Here is an 18,681-nt window from a genome sequence, read left to right on the forward strand (position 1 = left end):
TTGATGTATAAGCGAGAGTAAAATACACTGTTTAATCAGACTTCTGTCATAAAGTCGTAATCTACATTGTCAGGGAAATAACTATCAACAATTAAGGTACGCGGTTACCTAATACTCATTAATGTGCCCTAAGGATGAAAGAAAACTAAAACCTCTAGCATATATAACCAGAAATGTACCAATTCAGTACAGTGATTTAACGAACGGGATATAATGTGAGAACAGTCCGTGTACGATAATTCCATTTAAGGACTTCGGATCTCGATTTATGACTGGATAAAAATTTAGAAAAGAAAACTGGTCAAAATGATAATGATCACTTGGAAACAAGCACACCGGAAAACATTATATTCAATTGCTACTTCACGTAATCATCCGGATAGTCGACTCCAATTTTGTGAACAATCTTGTGATAATGAACAATGGAGTGGATTCATTGATTGTCAGTAGAGGCGATTTTGAAATTGAATAGAAATATCAGTCGTCACACACCGTATGTACTACGCAAGATTTAATCCTCTCGTTATGGAAGCACGAACTGTTGATCTTCCTGGAATATCACTGCGGTGTGGAATGTCTGAGGTGACTTGTAGGGTCATTCGTTTTTGAAGGAACAGTGACAGGGGAAAAGTTCCTTATCATGTCGAAGGAGAAAAGTGTGCCAGTATTTCAATTGTACCTAGATGAAGAAGAATTTGTCAGCAAGAAGGTGAACTGGTAGAATGTCAAGATGTGCAGCAATTCCTCAATAAGACTTTATTAAGAGGTGGTTAGGCCGACTGGGAAGTGTAGACGATATACCAATTTAACGCGTTACATTTCCTTCTATGACGAACTCTGAAGAAAATGCCTACACCAGAAAATCACGTACGCTGTATGTACAGGAAACGCGATTAAGAATTCGAGTAAGTCCATTCTAATAGGAATCACATTACATATATTTCTCTTCCACAGTTTTGCCCATAATGCATGACTGTCAACGGAAGATATTTTGAACATATTTCATATTAGAACACCAAAAGTAATGATTTGAACGTATTTGTTACTAAAAGTCTCATAGTTTGTTTATTTCTAATAGAGTTAATAAAGTTCAAACAGTGTAATTTCCTTTTAGGGACACCCTATAGAACAACATCGCTTTATATTTACACCTTTCATATTTATATATACCATTTTGCCTTAAATAAAATCAAATTATGAACTACAAACATCTCGTTCTATTTGTCTATCTAGTATTTTCTGTATCGTTCCCTGCCTGACTCTGACCTATGATACAATAGATGATATCCTTTGATGTAGAACGAAGTCTTTGCGTAATTACATAAATGCAGGATGGAGGTTAAAGTAGTAGGTGGTGAAACTAGAAAAGCATATATGATTTTAAAGGTTTTAGGTACGATTTTACCCAGGGAGACCAAGTGCAAGGAACAAAATCCTACTTGTATTATTTTAAAGAAAATTATTTGACAATGAGAAGTTCGCTACACAACGGAAAGAATACTAGTTGTACTAAAAATCTTCTGAAAACCAGTTTGTAAGAGACTAACAGATTAGATATGGATAAATAAATAACCACTTCCAAACAATGTCCATTGAGCACAGAAAGTGAAGATGAAATAATATAATGTACTGTTGCCGTCGACTGATAACCTCAAAGACAGAATCGGCTTCACTAACTGTGAATCATTATCAAAACATATTTACCTTTTATGCCTTAGATTTTTTGCTATATCATGATTAATATTGAAGCCGAAAATGTTATTTTTTATCTGCTATTCCTGCTACAGTAGAGAAACGTCCAGAAAGAAATGTACTTTTGGCGATAGTGAGTATACATAAAAACTCTTTACCTATCTCTCTTACTATTGTAACACTGTAGAGATCACTGTCAAACCCGGGAATAGTAGGTTTCTACCATTTGTTATTTGAATATAAAAACAACACTCTAAAACAAATTTTTTGACGCTTTTCTGTTGAGAATCCGGTTTCCTCGAGTTCTTACTATATTTGCTCAATGGAGATGAAAATTGAAATTGTAGAAATAGTAGTAAATTCCTATAAATTATGTTGATAGAGAAGATATGAAGATGAAATTAGCTTGAGATTCATCTTCAGATAGTGAATCCACTTGAAAAAGCCACTTGTCATTATCTGTTACCACATTTGTCTTTGCCGATGAACGTTGAAACCAGAATGAGTAATGTCTATCACTTCTTTAGTAAATAGACAGTGAACGTATGGTATAGAACCTGTCCTTGGGAAACTGAATTCCAAGAAAAAGAACGCATTTCAACATACCTGGGATATTTTACTGTTTCCTATCACAGACAAACAGACGTTACATTTTACATTCTATAGGTCCGATTTAATGTATAACAGTTTGAAAGTTTCGAAAAATGTAAGACACGGAATCACTTCAATTGAAACACAGGAACATTAGAAACTATGCATAATATATTATACATATGTTTCCAATATGGTACTTTCTTTTATTCATTATTATTCATATCATATTTAATACTTTATAAGTAAGCAAGATAAAAAACAAACTATAGCTACTGGCATACTTTTCAAACAGTACTGTTTGATATACAAAGAAAACCAAATAATACGTGCCCAAATATTATCATATATTACTAGGACAATCCTTAACTCAGTATAAACAAAGTGCTTGTTTTAATGATTTTATATAATAAACCCTGTATATCTATTTACTTTGTGTTAAGACTACTGTTCTATTCATTGGAATTAATATGAAAAGTAACAAGACGCACCTTTAAGACGTGCAACACAAGCTAAACCTTTCACATCGCATGGTTTATACTTGCCTGTAATAATAAAAAACACGAAAGTGTTTAATTTTTTCGAATATATACTTGATTAGAATTCAGTAACAGTTTAAATTGGTGTAATACGAAACACTAAGATTCATAGCTTTAGTTTCAGCATATATATACATAGGGACATTCAAAGCATCACAAAAGGTACAGACATGTGTGTAAAGATAACTTTTAATTGTGGATATATAATATTAGAGTAATCACCTTATAGTAAAGAAATTGAGACGTTGCGGAAATCGTTCAGTTACACAAAATTTATGACAACTTGGTGATAGGAACATTTAAGGGTGGAAAATAAGTATATGACAATTATCGAAAAACAATAGATGGTCGGATTATGACTGGACAGTAGAGACGTTTCTCGTATTTAGAATCATTTCAAAGTTATTATCCATAATATATTTATCAACTCATTTTAAACCGTTTTAATCTTATAATTATTCCTCAACGTACTGATTATAAATGCAATAGCATGTATCATAATTCCAGAATGCCAAGTATATTCCATAAAATGTAATTAAAAAGCTCTACTGGTCAATCAGGCATACGGAGTAGCTTTGTGTAAATTAAGTATATATATACTACCTGCTATGTAACATAAATTATGTTTAAATAATAACTATTAGTTCTCTCAAGATATAAGCTTACAAATGTAACAATTCGGCTTCACAAATGATTATTTAAAATTAAATATTAACTGTAAATTTAAAATAAAACAGAAATACGAATAATCGATACGGAATACTCAGATGTGAACGGGTGGTAAGCTTTCTTATTTTCTTTAAGTAATCGACTTCAATGTCATTTCTGAATGGAAATAGAGTTGATAGTAATGAAATATATAAATCATTATCGAAATTAAAAATTATAGCATTAGTATATTACACTCACCGAAATTATAGAAAATCTGTGGAGAGCAATCGCAACGTTGTATAATGTCCTTATATTCACACTGCAAATTGCATGCAATGCGACTATACAGTAAACTTGTATCCAATTCAATTTCTTCTGAATACATACATTTTCTTTGACGGACAGACAACCTTCGGAGGCTCGCAGTACTTACTATTGGAAACAAGTTAACATCATACAAAAAGGCATTCTTTTCTGTAACAGGACGATATTTATAATAATTCACCAACTTCACAGGATAATCGTACGGTGAACTGATGAACAACTGTAACAAAATTACCCATAGGTAGTCTGTAATACACATAGTCATAATATACAAAATAACAAAACACTACATATAAGTAAAACTGCTATGTTTCTCAGAATTGCTTCAATACATTGTTACGTTTTTTCTTACTACGGATTCATGCTAGTACCGAAGGATCTAACGCATCATTAACTCTTTTTCTAGATATTATCTGATTTGTTCCAAGATATTTGAGTTGAACAGAAAGTGATCACATCGAATTTATTGCTACTTGAAAGTACATGTCAAAATAGTAAATCAGCAAAGTACATTCAATTAAACAGTACTATTTATAAAAAGTAATGGTCTAACGTGACCCCAGTAATCCTTATATACGAGCCCGTCGGGCGGCCATTGTGGTAAGCGCCACAATATTGAAATCGAGAAAATTGAAATTGAAAATTGAAAATCACCTGCAGGTATGAAAAAATAATAATAACTTTTATTTTACATCTATCTTGTATAATTGTTTTTTTCTAGATTTACGACATACACTTAATATACTTTAGCAAACAGGTAAGAAGTTTTTTGGCACAAAAATATAAAAAAGATGGTGCATATATCATTATGTTCCTGAAACCAGCACGTAATGTTCAGACTATTTTGACACTCTCCACACTTCATGCGTTTTGCAATTTGAACCGATACATTCTCATCTTCAATATCACTGACGTCCTCGTTGACGGACCCTGAAGGTTTAAGAGACAGTAAAAATGGATAATGGATAGATGGGATAAAATTCAGAAGGGGAAGGACATCTGCAACTTTGTTACTATAAATAGATCTTGGAGAATCGTATTTAAGTGCGGAACTAGTAATGAGTTCTGTCTGCCACATTTTCGAAGGTTTACCTCATGCCAGACGTCACTGTTTACGGAATAGCAGAAGAAGAAATACCCAGGATTGTTTTCGTTTACTTTCAGTCAGCGTAAATCACAAAGATTCACAGGTATGCCTTCAACGGACTTCTTTCGGTGTACAAATGCTTCTTGTAACTCATGTATTTGCAGGAAATTCTTTTCTGTCATTGTGTACACAGCAAATAGCTTTTCGTGAGATGCCTTTATAATGATATCTTCCCAATGTGATGGACAGAAAAAACTTCTTCTACTCTACGTCGTACGTAGTTTTCAATAAAAGCAAAATTCCTGTCTGAGGGCAACATTGTGTGGCCACTATCTGTAAAATGATACTCAATAACCAAACGTGTTTAAAGATAGAAGGTAGTGCCAGAACATGATCAAGTTTTCGTTTTTTCTTTTGACAGGTACAGTTGTCCGATAGTGGATTTGGATTGCTGGAGCGGGCTATCGGAAAACGGCGTGTGACAACTGTGGAAGGACTTTGGAAAGCTGTGCATAGGGAATGGGACAATATTCCCCTCCCAGTTCTTGAGAAAAGCCTTTCACAGTGGAAAGTACGCTGTCGGGCTATTGTTAGGAAGCAAGGAAAACATAACAAGCACTTACGGACCTGGAGCCATAAATTATTCTAAATTTTTAGGTAAGTTGAAATTGGCCAAAGATAGAATAAACAACCTCAAAGAATGCATTCATAATTCTTCTGGATTTTATAAAAGATCTTCAGATCTTTGGAATTTCGAAAAGGTTCATTGAGAATAATAATATGTGAAATATCAAGTATTTAGGTGCTAAGAAAGTCCCCTTACTCAAACTATTCTAACGCGTTATGATACAAACTTGCCTAGTGCTACACTATTATATTAACTTGGAATCACAATTTTAGTAATGTTCATCTCTAGGCTAAGAAATTATTACTTTAAAAAAACTTCTTTGATTTACGATGGATTAAAATTTGGCGCTGTTGCATTCCGGGAGACTATATGTGAAGTGGAGTTACATTTTAACGTGTAATCCGAACCAGCATATGCAATCTCATGATGAATCAATTTTCACTTAATGCAACCGTAAGTTTCCCGTATGACTTCAGGGGGATAACCTGAATACCGTTAATTGGAATATTACCTTCAAAACTAATAATCCAATATGTCTTCAGATCTCTTGAATTAGAAGTAACAAATCCGATTTTTTTCAACTCAATGACCAATTGTCATATTATGTTTACCCATAAAATAAGAATTTGCGAAGGATTTTACTCAACTCAATGTTCTTCCTATATCACTAGTCCTCTCCGTTATTTAAAATGCCAGTCTTCTGGAAGTTCAGCACATGTTGAAATACTAGCTTACTATTCGAATGATTTGTGGTCAAATATATAATCTAAAGTTTCTATGGCGAAAACAAATCTCTCGTGGCAACTGTAATATAAATCTCCAGTGGACTTGGTCTATGAAGTGTGCACAATCTCAAAAAATAATCATTGTGTGCAAGATTAACCCGCTATGGCTGTCCCTAAGGCCGTGCTGAGAGAGGGAGTGGACTCCATAAAACTCTACACGAGCTGTATGTGTTTTAAGACCTTATGTTTGGGGGAGATTGGATCACGAAAATGAGTGAAGACACGTTATTTTCCATATGTTCTGACTCCGCAATGTTTTTACGCTGCAAATAGTTGCCACAGTACACCAGGACAACAAAACACTCGCGGAATTGAGACATGTCCTATCCTTCGAAATGGGCCACAAACTCGTGGCAATCGATCCACGAGAGTACTTGCGATGTTGACATGGCCTCTGCAAGGTAGGTAGTGTGAACTTGCAATCCATACCGGCGGAATTGATTCATATTTCATCCTCCGAAATTGACAAAAAATCGTACCCTTGTGTTTGGAAGGGAAGACTACGTGGTAACCCAGCAAGTATGAAAGATTAGTAGTTTGTATATGTGACCCAACGCCCTGTGATTGGATAATGTAGGTACAGTTCTTTTTTAAGAAAACAATTTCTTTTGCTCTCTAGAATAAGGTTTATATACTTGTATCATAACGCACACTCGTATCTCAACAATAAATGAGGTAGTGGAAGAATTTCTTCGGCCAGGTATATCGGTCTCTACATAGCGAAGGGTCTACAACCCTACAAGTAGAGCCATTGCTTTCGAATTACCATTATATTTAAAGCGAAAAAGTGTACATCAGCAAACGGATTTAAAAATGAAAATGTAATGAAATCTTTGTGTTTTCCATCCCACGATTACCCGAGAAAACCCACGCACACGGTGTTTGTCCACTACAAAGTCGACTTGGAGGGAGCAGGGTTTGAACCAGAGGTGAACGCTCTATTACTGAGCTACCGCGGCTCGTGGATCTGAAAATAATACGGTATACTTCCTCCTCATATAAATAAAATTCCATGTTGCTTAAACAGTCCTACTGAGCGAGGGTGTGGTTAACCCTCCCAATGGTGACCTGCTAGCTTCATTGAGTTACTAAGGTAAATAGTAAGAGCCCCACGTGACCGAGTTTTGGACTTTGACCGCAACATTTCTGACGGCATAAGTCAACGGTCATTGCCATTGGCCCGGGGTCAATGACCTAGGGGTACTTATGACCACCCCCTCTAAATTTTGACAGGGTTACCTTGGCCCATTCCCCAAATCTTGGCAGGGATACATAGGACCACCCCCTTAAATTTTGGAATTTGAATTTTTAAGAATTTTTTAACCATAAAAGGGCACAAAATGGACCACCCAAATTTATACCAATACATATTAGTGTCCTGTAGTACTATATTGAAATTTTAAATTGGACAATTTCCGAAATTTAAGGGTGGGCCAATGTTCACTTTCAAATTTTTCAACGGATGCGCCAATGTATCTATATCTTAAAAAATAGAATAGATCCATATACATGCCCATATAATCATATAAGGCAATAAGACTTCATCAAATGGAATAAAATGGGTCAATAACCTCCGAAAATTGATTTTTGGTAGTTCTTTACCTATGAAATGGAACGTGATACATCAGCCACATTTATAGTAATACATATTGGGGTCCTATACTATGCTACCGAATTTTTATATTAAACAAAATCCAAAATTGAAGGGGTGGGTCAATGTACCCCTCTCAAAAATTTAAAGGTGTGCATCAATGTATTCATTTCTTATCATAGAAAATTAACGTCTATACATGACCATATAACCATATAAGATGATAGGACCTCATCAAAATTTATAACTTAGATCAAAACCAAACACGCGGTACAACGTATTGCGTAGGTTTATATTTTGCCATTTTTCCCCATACAAAGAAAAGGTGGACCATCCACATTTATCATGATTGAAGTCCTGTACTATGATACCAAATGCTTAAATTGGAGAATTTCCAAATTAAAGGAGTGGGGCAATGTACCCCTCCAAAAATTTTAAAGGCGTGCACCAATGTACCCATGTCTTATGATAGAGAATGGACCCCTATATAGGACCGTATTACCATATAAGGACATAGGACCTCATCCAAGGGTATAAAATGGGCCAAAAACCAAACACGTGGTAAAACGTATTGCTTACGTTTATATTTTGGCAATTTTGTACCCCGAAAAGGGTACGAGATGGACCACCAAAATTTAGAGTGATCTATATTAGAGTCCCATACTATAATACCACTTGTTTAAATTGATCAATTTCCATAATTTAAAGTGTGTGCTAAGCCCCTCCCAAAAATTTAAAGTGGTACATCAATGTATCCATGTCTTATAGAAGGGAATGAACCCCTGTTACAACGATATAACCATGTAGGTTAATTGAACCTCTTCAAAGGGGATACATTATGTCAAAAAGCCCCGAAATTTGATTTTTTGGCTATTTTATACCCATAAAAGGGAACGAGATGGACCCCCAATACTGATACAGGTACATACCCTGGTCCTAGGCCAGCGTATCCATCTTTTAGATTTGGCACTTTCCAAAATTTAAGCGGGTTGATCTTATGTAACCCTGCCAAAATTTAGGGGTTGGGCCAAAGTACCCCTGCTGAAATTTAGAGGGGTGGTCCTAAGAACTCCTAGGTCATTGACAAAGGGCCAACGGCATTAACCTTTGACATATGACGTCACAAATGTCGGGTCAAAATCCAAAACGCGATCCGATGGGACCCTTACTGTTAGGTAGCTTATCTACAACGTGCATGTAGTACAAAAACATGTTAACATTGGCACTTCGTATTTTTCGGGCAAGCCTACTTGGGATTTACCCTACTCCCACCTCCACATGTCTACTCGTTGTCGGTCCTCGTCAGTTATTAGCTCTTTTAATGTACTACGTACCTCTACTTGCAATTTTGCCTGCTACTACCGGGATGGGAATGTTAGATTACTTCCTGCATAGAGAATGAACAGTGACTGAAGAAAGCTAAATATCAGATATCAGGGTAACGGCTTCTGATCCCAGTAAAACAGGAATATATGCACAATAATGGGCTGCTATTAGATTCAAATGATAATCTAACAAGGAATATTAGATCTTCGATGAGATACATTAGTACGACAACGTGTGTACAGTATATCTATGCGAATGGCGGTAGCGGTGCATGCAAAAATTAGGCAGGGTAGGATGAACAGATCCCATCGGCATGTGTGTTCGGGTTGGCCATTGCCGGGTTGTGGTCAGACCCTGGCATTAACATTGAACTTACGTCAGGAATTTGCGTTACCAAGAGAATGGTCTGAAATTGAGTTTGTTTTATCTCACGAGCGCCATGATTTCGAATCTTAAGAACACTTGTTAGTATAACAAGAACGCTTTGGCCTATATTTTAAATGGTAGGCACTTTGGTAGGCACTCCGGAGTTCTGTGTGGCCGCACAGTGGGCGATGGGACAAATTGCGTATGAAGATAATGGGATACACCTTGATGGTACACATCGTGTACAAGGACAAAATGCCCAAGCAAGGTACTTCCAACAACTCCGGTAAAAAACTTATTTCTAAAGGCCGGGGCACATGTTGGGCTGCGTGCTAAGTGTCGGAGTAGCTCGCTTTCATCGAATGCCTGGAAAATTTCTGTTGCCGATACCAAAAATAGCGTACAAGAAAGCGTTTAAACTACATTTTTCGGAAATATGACCAAACCATTTCATTGTGGAAGAGCAAACTAAGCTTTCTCTATAAATATACCTAAAAGTCAAAGCGAAAAGCCAATCATACTCAAAAAAAACTTAGGTGCTTAAGAATGACCTTTCATTGGCAGTTGTTACGTTAATTAATTGATAACCGAAAACTAAAAAGCATGACAGACAAGGTTGATGCAAGTAGTCCCGGAATGATATTTTGTAGTTGAAACGCTCGCTGACGGAAAGGGGCTTGGAGCGGAGAAGTCGGTATGTTACCTACTTGGAAGCTTGGAAGCGAAACAGGTAACAGTCTCCTGCTTTCAGTTGTTAGGAGAAGATTACACAGCGCGCAGAGGTATCTACTGTATCCTTGGCGAGCACCGTTCAGAATAATCCACTTCTTGTCCGCTGTGGTCACTGTCCAAAAATTCTGGATGTGTTTCGTAATGTTCATGCAATAACTTTTAAGTCAACAAACGCTGCTTATCCATCTCACTCGTAAGAACTTCTGACATGATTTTTGCTCAGACTTTACTCTTTTGAAGATTCTCCGTTAAAAAAGTGATGAACGATTGTTTTGGGTATTCCACACTCCTCTTCAAAAATCTCAACACTTAATCGTCAGTTATTGTCCAAAGCGTGACATACTAAGCTTCAAAACGAAACATATATCAGTCTCCTGCTTTCCGTTGTTGAGGCAAGATCACATTCCACGCAGAGGTATCTATAACATCGTAGTCGAAAACCATGCAGAATACTCCACGTCTGGTCCCCTGTGATCACACTGTACAAATATTCTGGGTCGGTTTCGTACCGTTCATGCAATACCTTATAATTCAACAAACGCTGCTTCTTCATCTCACTCGTTAGAACTGTTGGCACCATTTTCGCGCAGACCTTGCTCATTTGAAGGTCCTTCTTTAAAATGAGATGAACGATTGATTTGGGTATTCCACACACCTCTGGAATAGTCTGAATAGTTAATCGTCGGTCATTGTCCAAAACGTTACACATCTATAACAACGAGTAGTCCGTTGGTGATGTCAACGGGCAGCCCGAGAAGTAGTTGCCGTTGACTGACACCCCATTATCCCGAAAACGGTTCTGTCTCATAAAAGTTTGTTCTTTTTTGTCACTGTAGGTTTCCTAAGTATTTTGAACGTGTGCGTCCCTCTTTCTTTTGAGTTTCGCACAAAATTACATTACATAACGTTGCTTCGAAAAGTGGACGATTTTTTCCTCGAGGAAGATGCACTAGTTACCTCTGCACAGCTCATTACCTTGCCTCAACATTGCCAACATGCGACTCATACCTGTCTCGTTTCCAAGCCTTAATTCTCCACTAACTTAAATTCTTCGCCCGAAGCTCCGCGCCATCAGCCAGCGTTGTCAACTACAACTTTTCATTTATGGGACTTCTGGGACAAACCAGGTATATTAGACATATCGACATCACTGACTTCCCGTCTTTTTTGGTCAATCTTTTTCACTATAATACCAATGGATTTTATACTTGAGATATCTTGATTTGAGAAATTTGCTATGACGTTTGGAAAAATTTTCCATTCAGATTTATTTTTTCTAAATTGTTATAATTAATATATGTTAACGTAACCTTGTTGAATCACTTTACATATCCTTCTAATTGAGAATAAAATGTTCTTCTTTGTAACTACTTTAATAAGATACACTCTTATATTTAAACTCTAAAGTTAAATCTGTAGGAATCAATCATCTAAAATATCTAAAAAGGTTGTTGCAGATTACAAATAATGTTTTTTTTTCTAATTATTGTAACTTTTCGCTATATACGTTGTCTCCGTATCATTTCAGAATAATTAACTAATTACTAATTTGACAACGTTAAGGTGCATAAGTAGTGAATAATTCACTTCGGCAAATATGACCTTGACCTAATTTTTTCTCACGGGAACGTTCGTTGGGCGCTGTTGCTAAGATGATATACTTATGCTCATACTCTTGGACGCCTAGGGGCTGTAGAATCAACATTAAACATGTCTTTTTGTCTTCTTCTTTGTCTTCTCGGCGTGTATTGGCTACCCCGTGGGGAAAATGTTTGACCTGGGAACCCGTTGTTGCTATGCTCATACTCTTGGACGACTACCGGCTGTAGAAACAATATGAAACATGCCTTTCCTGAAGCTTTCCAATTGATTGGTCTTCAACTTTTCGTCTTGTATTGGATAGCTATTTTGGATCCCTTAGTCTCCTCTAGCGAAGAGTATACTTATATATATATATATATATATATATATATATATATATATATATATATACAGGGTGGGTCAAAATAAGTGTTACAAGCCAATATCTCGCGAACTATACATCATATAAGAAAAATATTAAGAGAGAATGTACAATATAGAGGGGCCTAAGAAATGAGTCAAACATTAGGTTTCCCCCGCCCCCCATTTTGGGGGGAGGGGGGTGAACGTGAAATTTTTAAATGGGAACATAGGTCGAGTGATACCTCGTTCGAAAGAGCTTGAAAAATTGAACAATTTTTGTAGGAAACAATTTTTGATATGGGGCACCGTTTTCAAGATGGGCCCCAAAAATGGTCCTGTATCCGATAAAATTTCCAGTACTTATAAATCGGAAACGTATGAGTAGGAAACGATTAAACAAAAAATGAAAAACGGAAACATCATAGGCAATGTGGAATTATGTTGTCGTGGTGTCCGCAGGGCCCTAATAATGGGGCTCCGGGACCAATTTCAAAATTATTAATGGGAATATACCTGTAGGTTGAGTGATATCTTGTTTGATAGATCGTGGAAAGCGAAACAGCTTCGTACGAAATTTATTTTCATTTTGGGCAAGCCTGTTTCAAAATGGCCGCCAAAATTGGTTCCACATTCAGATAGAAAGTGCAGTGTTCAATTTGAGTATTACACGTTAATATCAACGCAACGAACTACGCATCAAATAAGAAAAGTGTTAAGAGTCAATGTACAATACAGAAAGCCTGAAATTTGTGTTAAAGAAGTTCCCTCGTCCCGCTTTTGTATGGAGGGGTGTACATGGAATTTTCAAATCGCAACATAGGGCGAGTGATACCTCTTTGATAGATCGTGAAATACCAAACAGCTTACTACAAAAGTTGTTTTGATTTCAGAAAAGCCTGTCACAACAGCATTACCACAACCTAATATCCTGTAAAGTAGTAGGATAACGTTTAGTAATTCTACGGGTATGTGCGATGTTAAAAATTGTAATTTCAATCACTGTAAAGCAAATAATTTCAACACTTACCATGTTACAAATGATGCTCGATATGTCCTCCATCCTGCTCCACACACCTCCGTAAGCGGCAGCATAGGGATGTTCGTACATCATGTAGCATCTCTGGAGTGATAGATGCACACACACCTTGGATACGCGCCTTCATATCATCAGTAGTTGTTGGTACGTTGGACATTACCCGATCCTTAACATAACCCCAGAGGAAAAAATCAAGTGGGGTTAGGTCAGGAGATCGTGGAGGCCAGTGAATAGGACCTCGACGCCCAATCCATTTATTCGCCATACGGTGGTGCAATAAGGCTCTGACCTGACGTGCGTTGTGTGCTGGAGCACCATCATGTTGACACCACATTCTTATACGTTCAGCGAAAGGAATATTCTCTAACAACTCCGGGTATAGTACATCACTGATAAATGCGGCATAGGTATCACCAGTAAGACGTCCATCAAAAAAATATGGCCCAATGATATGGTTACCAAGGATGCCACACCATACATTAAGAGACCACCGATGCTGATGAGCAACTTCTCTCTGCCATAGTGGATTTTCCCTAGCCCAATAATGCATATTATGTCGATTTACGTGTCCTGTGTTTGTAAATGTAGCTTCATCGCTAAACAAGATGGTGGATATGAAGTTGCGCTGTCTGTTTTCCATACCTTCCAACCATAGACAAAATTGCAATCTGGCATGAAAATCATTGCCAGATAGTTCCTGATGTAAGATGATATGATACGGATGAAACATGTACTCGTGCAAAATACGCACTACAGATCTTTGGCTAACTCCACTGGCCTGAGCGAGATATCTCGTGGTAACATGTGGGTCTACATGCACTGCTGCCAATATAACTGTTGCACGTTCTTCATTGGTTGCAGAGCGGTAACGACCCCTACCTCGTCCCCGGACAAGACTACCATGTTGCCGCAAACGTCTCTCCAATCGCAGAAATGCCATGTGAGATGTTTGTTGGCGTTGGGGATAGCGCATTGCATACATTCGTGCCGCGCTACGATAGTTTCTTCTACATTCCCCCAACACCAGCAACATATCTACACAATGATCAAACACCGCCATTGCTCTATTCAAACGCTACCCAAACTAATAATATCAATACGATAGTGTTCGTTTACTTATACGGAAAACTTATCACCAAAGTTTATATCCCGTTCTTTCTACGTCTGCACACTTACACTTACATTTATTACGTTTCCATAGCGATTACATTAATAGTTGACGATCAAAAATAATCTAAAGATATTTCTTTGCAACTTTCTTTTCTTTGTATAAAACGGCTCAAATAATTCGCCTCTGATCCTTTTTTTTTATAAGATGGTACAGATTGTTAATGCAATATACAACGTTATCGTTGTACTATGTTCCGAAGGCCATCGGTTCCATTCCCCAGGCAATGACATTAACGGGCTTTCCTTACTCTAACTGGGCACATGCTGAGATGTTGCCTACAAGTAGGGCCTAATAGGTACCCTCCTATCCCTTTCTCATAGGATTGTAGTGATTGAGGAACGAAGTCTTTTTGCGCATACGTATTAGTATTATTCATTGTCTTATTATTTTCATTCATATTATTATTATTATTACTAGTTTTATTATTATTTTTCGTCTTCTTCTTCTTCTTCTTATTATTATTATTATTATTATTATTATTATTATTATTATTATTATTATTATTATTATTATTATTATGATTATTATTATTATTACGTTATAGGTCGATTTCGCCTCCGAAAATTTTACTTGTTATTCACTTACAGTATGATGATGGAACCTCGTGTTCGACATATTTTTAGGCCTGTTTGTATTGTACATGGACTCTTAACACTTTTTATTTGATGCAATAATTCGCGTGATATTGGCTTGTAACACTCAGTTTGAACACTGCACTTTCTATCTGAATGTGGAACCATTTCCGGCGGCCATTTTGTAACAGGCTTGCCCGAAAACAAAACAATTTTTTTTCTAAGCTGTTTGGTTTTCCATAATCTATCAAACAAGGTATCACTCGACCTATATTCAGATTTGAAATTTTAAAATTGTTCCCGGGGCCCCATGATGGGGTCCTGGGGCACCACGACAACACCATTCCACGTTGCCTATGGCGTTTACCTTTTTTATTTTTTGTTTCATGTTTTTCTACTTAGCCGTTTCCGATTTATAAGTACCGGAAATTTTATCTCTTACAGGACCAATTTTGGGGTCTATCTTGAAAACGGTGCCCATTTTCAAAAATTGTTTCCTACAAAAATTGTTCAATTTTTCAAGCTCTTTAGATCGAGGTATCACTCGACCTACAATATGTTCCCATTTGAAAATTTCACGTTCACCCCCCTCCCCCCAAAATGGGGGGCGAGGGAAACGTAATGTTTGACTCATTTCTTAGGCCCCTCTTTATTGTACGTTGTCTCTTAATATTTTTCGTACATTATGTATAGTTCGCGAAATATTGGCTTGTAACACTTATTTAATAAGTACTGGAAATTTTATCGGATACAAGACCATTTTTGGGGCCCATCTTGAAAACGGTGCCCCATATCAAAAATTGTTCCCTACAAAAATTGTTCAATTTTTCAAGCTCTTTCGAACGAGGTATCACTCGACCTATGTTCCCATTTGAAAATTTCACGTTCACCCCCCTCCCCCCAAAATGGGGGCGGGGGAAATCTAATGTTTAACTCATTTCTTAGGCCCCTCTGTATTGTACATTGTCTGTTAATATTTTTCTTATATGATGTATAGTTCGCGAGATATTGGCTTGTAACACTTATTTATAAGTACTGGAAATGTTATCGGATACAGGACCATTTTTGGGGCCCATCTTGAAAACGGTGCCCCATATCAAAAATTGTTTCCAACAAAAATTGTTCAATTTTTCAAGCTCTTTCGAACGAGGTATCACTCGATTTATGTTTCCATTTGAAAATTTCACGTTTACCCCCCTCCTCCAAAAATGGGGGGCGAGGGAAACGTAATGTTTGACTCATTTCTTAGGCCCCTCTGTATTGTACGTTGTCTCTTAATATTTTTCGTACATGATGTATAGTTCGCGAGATATTGGCTTGTAACACTTATTTATAAGTACTGGAAATTTTATCGGATACAGGACCATTTTTGGGGCCCATCTTGAAAACGGTGCCCCATATCAAAAATTGTTTCCTACAAAAATTGTTCAATTTTTCAAGCTCTTTCGAACGATGTATCACTAGACCTATGTTTCCATTTAAAAATTTAACGTTCACCCCCCTCCCCCAAAAATGGGGGGCGGGAAAAACCTAATGTTTGACTCATTTCTTTGGCCCCTCTGTATTGTACATTGCCTCTTAATATTTTTCTTATATGATGTATAGTTCGCGAGATATTGGCTTGTAACACTTATTTTGACTCACCATGTATATAGATATATATACATATATATATATATATATATATATATATATATATATAGATAGATAGATAGATAGATAGATAGATAGATAGATAGATAGATATAGATATAGATATAGATATATATATATATTGATTGATTGATTGATATATATTGGTTATATATATTGATATATATGCTTTCATTTTCAAAGCTCTCTCACCGTGATCGAACTCAAGACCATTAGTTCTTCGTAAGTGTATGGGATATGTATAAACATTTTCGACTAACTTCCACCTCACCGGAACCGAACTCATGATCTTAGGGTCAATACCTCCAGGGAAGGTTAGGTTCGTTAGATTGGAATGTAGTGTCGCTTTCTGTTCCGCACACATGTTGTTTACGTATGACAAAGACCACTTGGGTGCAAGCTGAGGCTTGAATAGTTTATGCTTCCCATAGCAATTCATAATGCTTTGAAGTCATAGGCTGGAATCGTAAAGAATTCATTTTTTATTAGTTGCTGAGGATATAGTGTTTGATTTTAGCTATTTGCTTTATCTAATTTGGTCTTGGGATTCTCACAAATTCACTTGTAAGGGTTCATGGGAATAGGATTTGTTTGCAGACTGTCCTTTGATCGAATAGAACTTAGTTGCTAAGGCAAATATCGCATTGCGTGATTTTTTTTCAAACGTATACAGCAATTTAGATTACATGTATGTTTGTTGTCGTCTTCACATACGAACGTACTCACGTACGACTGAAGATAGTGTAATCTGAACGCTAGAGTGCTGAGCTATGTGAAATGTAAAATAAGTTTTTTGATATATAACATTCAGTGAAGATTATATTTTTATAAATATATCGAATAATGTGTGTGAAGAGGGAAATGAGTGAACGTTATAACTTTATTTCAGATGTGGAACTGAATAAGGATATGAAATGTAGCATGGGTGAGGTGAGGGGTTGTATTCACTTGGAAAAGCTCATATGTTTTTGAGAACCTTCATCATAATAAACTCTCTTTATCTTTGACTCCTGATATGCTGTACTTTATATATATATATATATATATATATATATATATATATATATATATATATATATATATATATATATATATATATATATATTCTCACGGCATTGTCAAGGCTCTATATTTCTATTTTACATTTACTATTGCAACCGGGTGTTTCTAGCTGCCGTATGCGGTAGCTCGATCATCACCCTTGTTCTTCGCGCTCACAGTAATTTGAAGGCCTAAAAGCGTACTCTGTACATAAACAGTTTATGGTTGTGAACTTGCAAAGCCTGGTACTTCTGCTTTTTAAGGTCAAAAAGTGGGAGACAAAAGCATGTGTAGAATGTAAAGAGGGTGCAACAGTGACTGATACTTGTAAGAAACATATTCATTTGTAGTTCTTGCACATTCCGCCTGTGGCACTACTGTGGAACAACGTATATTGTAACTGTATAACTCTTGTACACCGCTTGTACTTCTATTGGCGTATATGACGACCGAAACTATGTTGTCAGCTCTGACTGCGATAAGGCACTGCTGTGCTGCTTTTGCTTTTCTTCTTTGTCCTTGGTCATTTGTGAGACGCCAAACATGTTGATTTTAGTTGTTGCACGCTCTGAACGGGTTCCTGCGGAGCGAAGTATTTTAGAAGTTGTCTGCATATTCTTATTTACGATAGAAATATAAGTACTTTGAATTATAATACGGTTTTAAATTGGTTAACTGTTGAAAACAATACGAATATAAAGCTGTACTTGTAAATGTATATTAGTCGAGGACATAGCTACTGACAGTGTTGATTACAGATTTTCCCGTAGAAGAATTTCATTATACTAGAGATGAAAAGCAGTACTGGAAGAATACTTGTAATTCATATTGAGCACTATATGGGGCAGTGTTCATTTCAGATTTTCCAAGGCGGGGGGATTGAATAAACTATGGGTGACTATAGTACTGCGAAAATTCTAACTCAAATTGAGTACGCTCGGAGAAATGCCCG

Source organism: Thermobia domestica, chromosome 1, assembly GCF_964235325.1.
Source record: "Thermobia domestica chromosome 1, izTheDome1.hap1.1, whole genome shotgun sequence".
NCBI classification, from domain to species: Eukaryota; Metazoa; Arthropoda; class Insecta; order Zygentoma; family Lepismatidae; genus Thermobia; species Thermobia domestica.